The 12,185-nt window shown below is 40.7% G+C and overlaps 1 protein-coding gene and 1 long non-coding RNA gene across 5 annotated transcripts in view; one reads left to right on the top strand and one right to left on the bottom strand.

Moving 5' to 3' along the window:
• LOC145505558 (uncharacterized) overlaps positions 1-8,336 on the top strand; it is a 45,370-nt gene extending 37,034 nt beyond the window's left edge. Inside the window, exons 5-6 of the long non-coding RNA XR_014053127.1 lie at positions 5,897-5,983; positions 7,648-8,336. This is a non-coding gene — a long non-coding RNA (uncharacterized LOC145505558). The remainder of the gene's footprint in view (positions 1-5,896; positions 5,984-7,647) is intronic.
• CLNK (cytokine dependent hematopoietic cell linker) overlaps positions 1-12,185 on the bottom strand; it is a 200,062-nt gene that overhangs the window by 169,814 nt on the left and 18,063 nt on the right. The window lies entirely within an intron of this gene.

The raw sequence follows: 12,185 nt of genomic DNA, 5'->3' as shown, positions 1-12,185 counted from the left end.
AGAAAAAAATAAAAGAAAGAAAAAAGGACAGGTAAATGGAAAGACAATATAAAGTACAGTAACAAATTGAGAAATTATGCAAATTATAAATTGGATAAATTCTTTATTTAAAGTCAATTTTATTTTATTAGATCAAGCAAATCACAAAACATTTACTTCAGCTTTATTAACTATGCCAAAGCCTTTGACTGTGTGGATCACAACAAACTATGGAAAATTCTTCAAGAGATGGGGATACCAGACCACCTTACCTGCCTCCTGAGAAATCTGTATGCAGGTCAAGAAGCAACAGTTAGAACTGAACATGGAACAACAGCCTGGTTCCAAATTGGGAAAGGAGTATGTCAAGGCTGTATAAAATCACCCTGCTTATTTAACTTATATACAGAGTGCATCATGCGAAATGCTGGGCTGAATGAAGCACAAACTGGAATCAAGATTGCTGGGAGAAATATCAATAACCTCAGATATGCATATGACACCACCCTTATGGCAGAAAGCGAAGAAGAACTAAAGAGACTCTTAATGAAAATGAAAGTGGAGAGTGAAAAGTTGGCTTAAAACTCAACATTCAGAAAACTAAGATCGTGGCATCTGGTCCCATCACTTCTTGGCAAATAGATGGTAAACAATGGAAACAGTGACAGACTTTATTTTTTGGGGGCTCCAAAATCACTGCAGATGGTGACTGCAGCCGTGAAATTAAAAGATGCTTGCTCCACGGAAGAAAAGCTATGACCAACCTAGACAGCATATTAAAAAGTAGAGACATTACTTTGCCAACAAAGGTCCATCTAGTCAAAGCTATGGTTTTTCATGTATGGATGTAGTCATGTATGGATGTGAGAGTTGGACTGTAAAGAAAGCTGAGTGCCGAAGAATTGATGCTTTTGAATTGTGGTGTTGGAGAAGACTCTTGAGAGTCCCTTGGACTGCAAGGAGATCCAACCAGTCCATCCTAAAGGAGATCAGTCCTGGGTGTTCATTGGAAGGACTGATGTTGAAGCTGAAACTCCAATACTTTGGCCATTTGATGTGAAGAGCTGACTCATTGGAAAAGACCCTGATGCTGGGAAAGATTGAGGGCAGGAGGAGAAGGGGACGACAAAGGATGAGATGGTTGGATGGCATCAATGACTCGACGGAGATGAGTTTGAGTAAACTCCAGGAGTTGGCGATGGACAGGGAGGCCTGGCATGCTGTGGTCCACAGGGTCGCGAAGAGTCGGACAGGACTGAGCGACTGGACTGAACTGAACTGAAAGAATAAATATTCAAGAGCCAATTCATTGATAAAGTGCAAACTGGGGTTTGCAAATTTCTAGGTACCATGAATTACTACAAAGTTATAGTAATTAGAATTTGTGTAATTGACATGGGGTAAACATGGCGCAGTGGAGAATGGCCAGAAAATGATTCACCTGTGTAAGAAAATTTGGTTACAATGTTGCAAATCAGTGTGGAAGGGGTATGTAGGCTTTTTTATGATATGTTGCTGAGTAAATTATCTGTATGAAACACAACAGTTCTCCCCTACTTCACTTCGTTGTTCAATCACTAAGTCATGTCTGACTCTTTGCAACCTCACAGACTCTAGTGCACCAAGCTCCCCTGTCCTTCGCTATCTCCTGGAGTTTGCTCAGATTCATGTCCATTGAGTTGATAATGCTACCTACCCATCTCAGCCTCTACCGCCCCCTTCTCCTTTTGCCTTCAGCCTTTCCCAGGATCAGGGTCTTTCCCAGTGAGTCAGCTCTTTGTATCAGGTGACCAAAGTATTGGAGTTTCAGCTTCAGCTTCAGTCCTTTCAGTGTATATTCAGGGTTGATGTCCTTTAGGATTTCATATTACACTCAAAGTAATCAATTGCAGGATGATTAAAAGCAAATTTTATGATTTTGGAATTCAATCTAGGGAACTACTTTACTGATCTCAGGATAAGGAAAGTTTTTTCAAACAATCCTAAAAATTGAATAAAAAAGAAAAGTTGGTGATGCTCGACTGCCTCAAAATTATGCAAAAGAAAACATCAAAAAAGAATGAAATTTAAGTCCCAAACTGGGAAAAGTGTACAGAATAAAGAAATAACTCACATAACTCAATATGAAAAAGACAAAAAACCTGACAGAGGAGTGAACAAACGATTTCAACTACTACTGCGGGCAAACGAGAAAAGCATAATGGCTAATAAGTATCTGAAATGATGCTTAACCGTATCCGTGGTCAACAAAAGGCAAATTAAAACCAGCCACCAGTTTGGTGAACACGAGAACTGCCAGCATGGATGATTAATGAGATGGCATAGCCAGTAGGCCACTGCCACGCACTTGTGGGAGTGCAAACTGGCCTGCTGACTCTGGGAACCGTGGCGTGATCTGTTGGAACTTAGAGCTGTGCAAACGTTGTGATCCAGAAATTTCCATCCTGAGAATGTACCTTTATACACGGATGTGTGTGTGCTTATTTGCTCAGTCATGTCCAGGTCTTTCCCACCCCATGAACCATAGCCTGTCAGGCTCCTCTGTCCATGGAGGATTTCCCAGGCAAGAATACTGAAGCGCGTTGCCATTTCCTTCTCCCAGGGATCTTGCAGACCCAGGGAGTGAACCCGTGTCTCCTGTGTCTCCTGCATCGCAGGCAGATTCTTTACCTGCTGAGCCATTAGGGAAGCCCTTATATACAGATACTCTTGAGTATATATATCCCAAGACACAAGCAAGAGTGTTCTTAGCAGCATTGACAAAAGCAAAATCTGGAAAACAATCCAAATGTCTATTGATCGGACAGCAATAAATAGTATTATATGCACGTAAAAAAATCTTACATAGGCATGAAATTGAAGGAATTATGATTATCCACAATAGCAAAGGATTATCTTTGAAATGTAAGCTGGGATAGTCATAAGACAGATTGTAGAATGATGATGACTATTACATGCAGAACCCAGATTATGCTCCATTTATGTGTAAATGTCTTATTATATCAGTCAGCTCATTTACTGGTCACAAGACCACTACAAAGAAAGCACTTCTATTATTTTCATTTTGCACTTGAGAAAACAGACACAGTAATGTTTACTAACACTCAAGATCTCAAAAGAGTCGGACACAACTGAGGGACAATCGCTTTAACTTTCAAGATCTCATAATGAAACCAAAGGAAACAGTTATTAAAAACCAGGCAGTCTGGGTGCGCAATAGACCCTGTGGTATGATTTTTTGATCTGAAGTTCAAAAACAAGCAAAACCAAGCTATCGTTAATGATATAGCCATATATTATAAACTTAAAAATGAAAGTGAGTGAATGATTAACACAAAATTCAGGGCAGTTACTCCCCAGTGTGTGAGGGGGTGGAGGTAAGGACTTGTGATCACAGAAAAGTGAATAAAAACTGCAAAAATAATAGTAATTAAAAAAAGAACAAACTGAGAATGAGTACACATATCTGACTGTTTTATTGTTCTTTATACCTCATGCACATTTTATGGCTATTCTTTTGTTCCTATTCAATATTTAAAGCACTTGCAGATAATAAAGGGAGAGAATGAAACCTTGCTGAAATGGCAGGAAAAGTCTTCACGTTTCTTCCTCAAGAAGTTTCTTGTATCTTTGCTGATAGAATCCTTAGAAAAGTCCACAGAAACTGACCTGGCTGTAGAATTTTCATTATTCAAAGCATTTTTGTTTAAACAAACAACAATGGCACCAAACGGTAGGACAAATGCTCTAATTGCAGCCTGTTTACAAAGAACATGGCAGGGCAGCAAACATCCATCCCTCCAACATGAGATTTTAAGTATTGCAACCGAGATTCAGACCTTTATCCTCCTTCTGGTTATGGATTGAAGGGCCTTCTTTTTCTCATCGTTAAAGAGATATGGGAAACAGAATTCCACCAGCCATCATAAGTTGTCAAGAAATTCTCTCTCCAATTACTTAGACTCAATTTTGAAGCAACAAAATTCAAATTATCAGTCAATGTAACATTATCCTTTATATTAAATCCTGATCGAGCTTTTCCAGCTGCAGTGGTTTCTTAAGAAAGTCTATCCCTTCTCTTCCTCCATTTGCTACTCGGTAACTTTCCATCATTTCCCTAGCTCAGCTCAACTATCACCTCCTCTGAGGATGTCTTTTCTGATACCACCATACCCTTTGCCACGATTTGCTCTCTCACAGAATAACCCATACATCTTCTGTGCGCCCTTAGCAATTTGCACACACATGGAACAAAGAACCCCTTACTAACCCTCTGCTCGCCCACAAGGAGTTGTTTGTTTATCGTCATTCTCTGGAATGGATGCTTTTCACGTCCTACAGATATCTGAGTTGAATCCTGAATATCTATCAGCAAAGAGTCTTGCTTGTGATAAAAATGATGATAAAAATATCAGACAAAGGACTTTCCTGGTGGTCCAGTGGTTAAGAATCTGTTTGCTAACTCAAGACATATGGGTTCGATCCCTGGTCCAGGAAGATCCCATATGCCCCAGGGCAACGAAGCCCGTGTGCCACAACTACTGAGCCCATGCTCTAGAGGCCTAACACCACAATGAAGAGTATCGCTGCTTGCCACAACTAGAGAAAGTCTGTGCACAGCAAAGAAGAACCCGAGTAGCCAAACATAAATAAAAATATATATAAAAAAAGGACAATATCTGTCCTAGTCACCTCTTGCTACCTAGGACCCTCCTCCAAAGCAGCGCCTTAGAAACGATTTATTTTTTCTCTCTTGGTTTTTAGCTGGATGGGTTCCTCTCAGGTTCTATCATGCTGTTGCGTTCAGAGGGTTATCTCAAAGCTGGACCGAGCTGAATGCCCAAGAAGGCTTCCTGATCTTAAACCTCATGCCCAGTGACCCTCAGCCCCTCGCCTCTCCATGGGATCGCTCTCCCCAGGGCTTCTCCACAGATCGGAACTCCTCACAGCCTGGTGGTCATAGCATGTGACGGGTGGAAGTGGTCTTCAAAGGGAGAAAGCAGAGTTGCCTGGCTGTTAAAGCCTCTGTGCAGACTGAGCAGTGTCCCTTCTGCCATTTGCCATTGGTCAACACTGCCACAGGCCCTCACAAGCTAAGGGAGGTGGAGAAATTGATTGACTTCTGGATAGGGAGTGTCCAGGTCACGGTACACTAGAGCACGTGTGGTGGGTGATGCTACTGCTGGCATGTTTAGAAAGTACCATCTGCTACAATATCTATTGCATGCTCCCCGTGTGCCAGACATGGGGCTACACCTATTACATACATTGATGCTTTAACTGTCTCAAAACCCCTTTTAGGTGTCAGGTGTGGGTAAAGGAGAATATTCAAGCAGCTGGTAATTTGATCTTTATGGAATATCCAACCACAAATGCTCATTCTTATTTCTGATTTCTCTGCACCTTTATATAATAAAATACGATGGGATCATTATAAGCTATCATTGGGGGTCAGGTTCTCCAAACACTGGCCAGACTCGTAAGCTTCCCTGGGTATGCTGGATTTGCTCATTGCAGGTAACAAAACGGAGCATTTTAACATTTGGACGTGGTTAGATGAATAGAGTTTTTCAAATTTGTCTGTGGGTTGTGTTATTTTCTAGCAGTGGGAGAATATAAAATATGAGCTGCTTAAATGATGGAAGGTTCTATGGCTATGAAAATGACTTTAGTAACATTTGAAAATATTTATAATACATTCAAGTTTGAAAAAAATAGGATGCATAGTTGTATGAAAAAGCCATAAAGCAAAAATCCAATGATGTTGACTCCTTTTCAGAGGCTTGATTAGTGGTATTTTTCTTTATGTAAATATATTTTGTATTTAGCAGTGAATATATATTACTTGAATGATAACAATAAACTCAAAGATGAAAATAAGTCACCACCTTCTTTACTTTTTGTGATGTTTTTAAAGGCCATCCATACTAAGAAAAGTCCAGCCTTGTGGCTAGTTAGCAGGAGACGAAGTTTGTTCAGCTGGAAGCTTCCCAAGTGGTGGTAGGTGAGTTCAGTCAGCTAGTTCCATCCCCAGCTGGCAGTTCTGCCATTAAGAGAGAAGAAAGTCTATCTTCACATGCCCTGTTGCACCATCACCACCCATCTTCATACGTCTCAGGACTAACCACACCTGCTACTCTTGCCATAGTGTCTTTGGCCATGTCTGCAACCTCGGTCAAACTCTTGCCCTGTATCTCAGCTATGTTCTCTCACAGCTTGTAGTTTTTAATTGCCAGCCTACCACGAAGCTGAATCCTAGCTCCATAACTTTGATAGCACCAGTGGGCGAGCCTGGTTGCCCCGAGAGTTGGTTCGTAATTACTACTGAGTAACTGGGAAGCCAGCCACACTGATTCCCCTGCTGGATGCAAGGCTCTGATCTCAGGATGCCCAAATTGCTGCTTCTCATTTCCCCAAGGTTCAGTGGAATTTACACTTATTAATTCCTGCAAATCAAAACTCAGTTGCTCCCTGAGGTCAAAGGCAGTGGTGTTCACATATATAAGGAAGGGAAATAATGACCTGGGGTTTACACAAGATTTTATCATTTTATCATAAAACTGATATGCCACATCCAATACATATAGAGAAATATTTATTGGGACTTCCTGTGTACCAGACATTGAACTGGACCCTTTTGAGAGAAAATGATAAACATTTCCACCCAGTGATGTAGAGTTTCATCAAGCAAGTTTTCAAAGAGAAAATATGCCCATGCAAGGAAAACGGTCATTCAGTTTGGGAATGTGTCCTTGGTGAGATATACACAGAATTATTCTCCTAATCATTGTGTAGCAGTTCAATTTGGCACAAAGATCATAGACTTAGGAGTCAGAGAGATGTGGCTTTAACTGACTCTGAACTGGGCTGTTATCCAAGGTGGCAGGTCTTATGTGGTGATATGGGAAGCATGTTTTAGTGCTGAACAGCCAGTCAGCATGGCAGAGATCCTCCTGCAAATTGACTAGCAGGGTGCCTGGCCTGTAGGCCGTACTGTCCTGTAGAAATTTTTCTTTCTACTCTTTCATTTTCATAACTGGGCTTCCCTGGCGGCTCAGTTGGTAAAGAATCTGCCTGTGATGCGGGAGACCTGGGTTCGATCCCTGGGTTGGGAAGATTCCCTGCAGGAGGGCATGGCAACTCACTCCAGTTTTCTTGCCTGGAGAATCCAATGGGCAGAGGACCTGCAGAGGTCCTTGGTGGGCTGCAGTTCATTTGGTCACAAAGAGTTGGATACGATTGAACTACTAAGCACATATTTTCATAACTAGATGCTGAATTCCAGTGAGTAAATTACTGTGGGAAAGTATCATTATTTTGCATAATGATTGGCATTGACTTGAAGCTGGCTTTGCTGATGTCAGTACAAAGATGCCCTTTCTTACAATTTTTAAACTCACTGTATCAGAAGGTAGTGAGACTTCTATCCTAAGACTATTCAAGAAGAGCCCCTAATTGGGTTTCTTTTGGAGTTGATGAAAATGTTCAGGCATCTGATAAAGGAATTGTATCTATAATATATAAAGAATATTAAAACATTACAATTGATTGAGGATGATGGTTGTACAGTTCTATGGATATACTAAAAACCACTGAGCACTTGAAAGAAATGAAGAATCTTTCAAGTGGGAATAATCTAACAGTCATTCTTATTCTATTTGTGTATAGAGTCCACTCATCTAAAAATGTATTTCCAGAACAGTAACCCTGAATACTCATTGGAAGGACTGATGCTGAAACTGAAGCTCTAATACTTTGGCCACCTGATGCATAGAGCTCACTCATTGAAAAAGGCCCTGATGCTGGGAAAGATTGAAGGCAGGAGGAGAAGAGGACAACAGAGGATGGTTGTAAGGCATCACTGACTCAATGGACATGAGTTTGCGCAAACTTTGGGAGACAGTGAAGGACAGGGAAGCCTGGCATGCTGCAGTCCATGGGGTTGCAAAGAGTTGGACATGATTTAGTGACTGAACAACAACAATGGAACAGAACAGAAATAGGTAGAAAAATTTTGGAAGTAAAGTGATCTTGAATTAACTAAAAGCTGAAATAGGCTTGGTGGTTGGTTTTAAACACAGTATACAGTTCCTAATGGAGGCTTCCCTGGTAGCTCAGGTGGTAAAAAATCTGCCTGCAATGCAGGAGACCTGAGTTTGATCTCCGGGCCAGGAAGATTCCCTGGAGAAGAGAAAGGCTACCCACTCCAGTATTCTTGCCTGGAGAATCCCATGGACAGAGAAGCCTGGTATGCCATAGTCCATGGGGTCACAAAGAGTTGGACACAACTGAGTGACTTAACACTTTCACTTTTCACAGGTTCTAATAAAGATTATGTGTGCATGCTGAAGAAAAAAGGAGAGTCTTAATTCTATCTCTTAAAGCTATTACTAATGGGGTTACAACCATATGTGGAAGCTTGAATTCCATACCATTAAGATTCTCTCTTTTAGAAACAAACTTTTTGTAGCCATCAAAGCTCATTCCAAAATAGACATGAGAGACAAGTTCCCCAAAGCAAGAAAAAAAAATATAGTAAGTTTTGTTAGATGATTTGATTGAGCCCGTGTTCTTATGTAATACTAGACTATCACAGAATAATTGTATTACCTGTGATAAGACACCCAACATCGCATGCTGGGGGCCATAGTGAAACAGTCTATTACTCCCAGAGTATAAAGCATTAAGTTAGATCTCAGCAATAAAACTGCGTCATAAAACTTTATAGGTAACCAGTGATATGTCCAAAGCCAAGGTCAAGATAAAACAAACCACCAGATAAAATACAAATCCACTATTTGCTTTCTAAATTCTTTAGGGCTAGTGATTCAAGATATTTTGGAATTTAGAAAAGTAATATTGCACATGTATTGAAGACTATGTAATATTTCCAGTAAGCTCTGGAGCAACAGGTGGTTATTAAACACTAAGTGAGTGGGTTTTCACACTAAGTGGGATAAATGAAGAACATCTATAACTTCACCTCATCGAGGGTCAGATTTTGTTCTCACTTTAGTTGCCAAAAATTTTCAGTATTTGGAAGCCTCTTGACTTTGGAATTATGGCTACGGGATTGTGGATCTTATTTCAACACAAGCCTTAAAACACTGCTTTTGAAGAGGACTTACTAACATGGGACAATGATTATAACATAAAACAGTATTATTGAATGAATAACTGAAAACAGTAGATGTTTTAAAAGTAAACTTCCTGAAATTTCCAAATATTACACAAGACATAGAATTATGAGAAGGATTGGTAACAAAACACGGTTATTTCTGGGTCCTAGGATAATTGGTGATTTTTGATCCTTCTTGGTACATTTGTATAATTTCTGAAATATTCACGGGATCTAGGAATCATTTTAAGGATGAACAAAGTGAGCTTACTGTTACACTCTCTCAGCACATTTCAAAGGGGACACACTGGGGGTGCTTATTCTCTCATCAGTCCCTGATCTGAATGTCTGAGTTCCCAAAGGAGCCGGGCCAGGGAGGGCATTTTCTTACTGGAAAGGCCTAGCAGCGATCACTCTAGTGATCTCTTCCAGAACACCCAGAACCACAGCACCACAGTTCTTATCTGTTCTGTCCAGAATGATGGAGAGATACTGGAAACCAAATCGGGGACTCCTGTATCCAGCCCCAAGGGTGTCACGAGCAGTGGGCCGCTGTGATCAGTCTACTCTAACTCCACCACTTTGCTCCAAGGAACGAGGCTTTATGTAGCTTGATTGATTACTAAGGAGTCTGGTTGCAGAGACAGTAAATGTAGAATAGCTTGCTAATTTCAGAAGCAATTTTGAATCAGGACAGCTGGACTCTAGCATTTGTGGAGCTTTCCCATCACTTTTAACCTAATACTAAAATGCTTTGCTTAATGTATGGCTAATGCTCTTGAGGGCAGGGGCTAGACCTTATTCATCTTCATAAGGGAGGGGCCTAGCTCAGTGCCTGGCATAGGGTATACTATTCAGTAAATGCTTTTTTTTTAAAAAAAAAAAAAAAAAAAACCTTTTTATTTTATAACATGTAACCACTCTCCCACAAACTACCCATCCAAACTGCCACACAACACTGAGTGGAGTTCCCTGTGCCATACAGTAGATTGCTCATTTTACATAGAGCAGAGTGTACATGTCCATCCCAAAGGAACCTCAGTTTAAATAGCAGAAAAGCAATATAAAGCTTAAATCTACCGTCTCAACCATTTTAAGTATACTGCCCAGTCGTGGTAAGTATATTCATGCTATTGTGCAACCAAACTTCACAACATTTTCATTTCATTTTGCCAAAGGAAACTCTATATCCATTAAATAGCTGCTTATTTGCCCTCCCCCGGTCACTAACAACGGCCATTCTACCTTCTACAAGGAGCTCAGCCCAGTGCTCTGTGACAACCCTGGGGGGTGTTATGGGGAAGATGGGAGAAGGGTTCAGGAGGGAGGGGACGTATGTATACCTGTGGCTGATTCATGTTGATGCTTGGCCGAGGCCACCACAATATTGTAGGGCAGTTGTCCTCCAATAATTGTATTTTGTTCTATACTTCTCAAAAACAAGTGAGCCAAAAAAATAAATAAACTCACTGAAGGAATTAAAAAAAGGGCAAGAAATTGACATTAGATGGATGATGCTTGAAGAGATTATGTTAAGTGAAATAAGCAATAAAAAGCAACTACAGTAAATGCTTTTGACCCAACTGATATATTTGAAGGGGAAAGCGTGTGCATATATTTGCACTGTGTGTGTACCCGTATGTGTGTGCATGTGCATAAATATATAATCTATTTCTATATCATCCTTTCATTTATATTTATTCATTCTTTCTCTGTAAAAATGCCCAGTGGCTCAGAGTAAATAGATGTAGTTACAAAGGCCATTTAGAATTTCATGTTAGAAAATCTGAATTCTAGATTATGGAATTGTAAGATATCTTAGACCAGAATTTTGCAAGCTTAGCTGCAGGTTAGACTCAGCTGTGCATTAATAGAACGGCCCACTGTTCAGGTATTCTGATTTCTTTGGTCTGGGGAAAGTTGCTGAAATTTTGTTTGGAGCTTCCTTCATGATTCTAATAGTCAATCAGATTTAAAATCTACTGCCTTGAACTAACTGGGTTAATGATTTTCACAGAGGAAGGCGTGCTCCTTCCAAGGCATAGCAGAACAAAATCTTGTGTGCATGTATAATGTGTATATTTGTGTGTGTGTGTGTGGAGGGGGAGAGAAGAGAATTTCCATTTTACACTCATGTAACATCTGATACGTAATTGCCTTCCCTGAGTTGACAAATATTGGAGATACTTCTGCAGGGTACTGTGATGGAGACAGTTCTGTGAACCATCGCTCTACAGTCAGATGCTGCTCAGACTTTAACGAGGCTATATAAATCAACTGGGGATCTTGTGAAAGTACAGATTCAGATTCAACATCCTCAGAGGAGAAAACTCATGATTATGAAATTATGATGATTTGATTTGTTTTCTGGTCTGTGTATGGGCAGCTTCACATCCAATATGACTACTGCTGAACTCAAAAAAACTATCCTTTGGGAAGGTTGATGAGAGCAACTGCCGAGGGACCAAGATCTGGCTAAAAACAAAGCCATCTCAAGTCATGAAAGGGAGACACCTCTCCTATTTAGGAAGGAGGTTATTGGCACAGGGCAGAATTGCAGAGAGAAGCAGAAGCAAAGGACTGAAGGGGAGGGATTCACGACCTCCAAGCCAGATGGAAACCCATGGCAAATATTGCTGAGACTGTCAAAGTAACCCCACTTTGCCCCCCAAGAGGGGTGTAAGTCTCCTGTTGGGCTGTGCTTCTGTGTCACCCTGATGTCAACCACGTGCCCATTGCCCACCTGTGATACCCAGGCATCACCTTGTTACCATGGGCTACCCCTGGGCAGTCTTCCTCTCCAGGTCAGATCCTTCTTCCCAGAGGAAGGGTTAATATCCAGGGAGTTATTAACAGGTAAAACGTCCTGAATATTGTACAGCTATATAACGGCAGGGCAAAGCGAGGGGTTTATACTAGGTCTGCCTGACTTTGAAACCCATGTTCTTTCTCATACAACAACTGCTCATTTCACACAGAGGAGAAAAACAGTGCTGCCTCTCCAAATGGCAAAGTAAAGCCCATAGATAAAAAAGTAGGTTGATTTTAAAATCAGGGCGCCCAATTTTCTCAATTTAAAGGCCTTTTG

This window comes from Giraffa tippelskirchi, chromosome 1 (genome assembly GCF_054371585.1).
Source record: "Giraffa tippelskirchi isolate mGirTip1 chromosome 1, T2T-mGirTip1v1.2.pri, whole genome shotgun sequence".
Classification (NCBI taxonomy): domain Eukaryota; kingdom Metazoa; phylum Chordata; class Mammalia; order Artiodactyla; family Giraffidae; genus Giraffa; species Giraffa tippelskirchi.
Note: the sequence above shows the minus strand (reverse complement) of the source record. Positions and strands in the feature narration are given on the sequence as shown.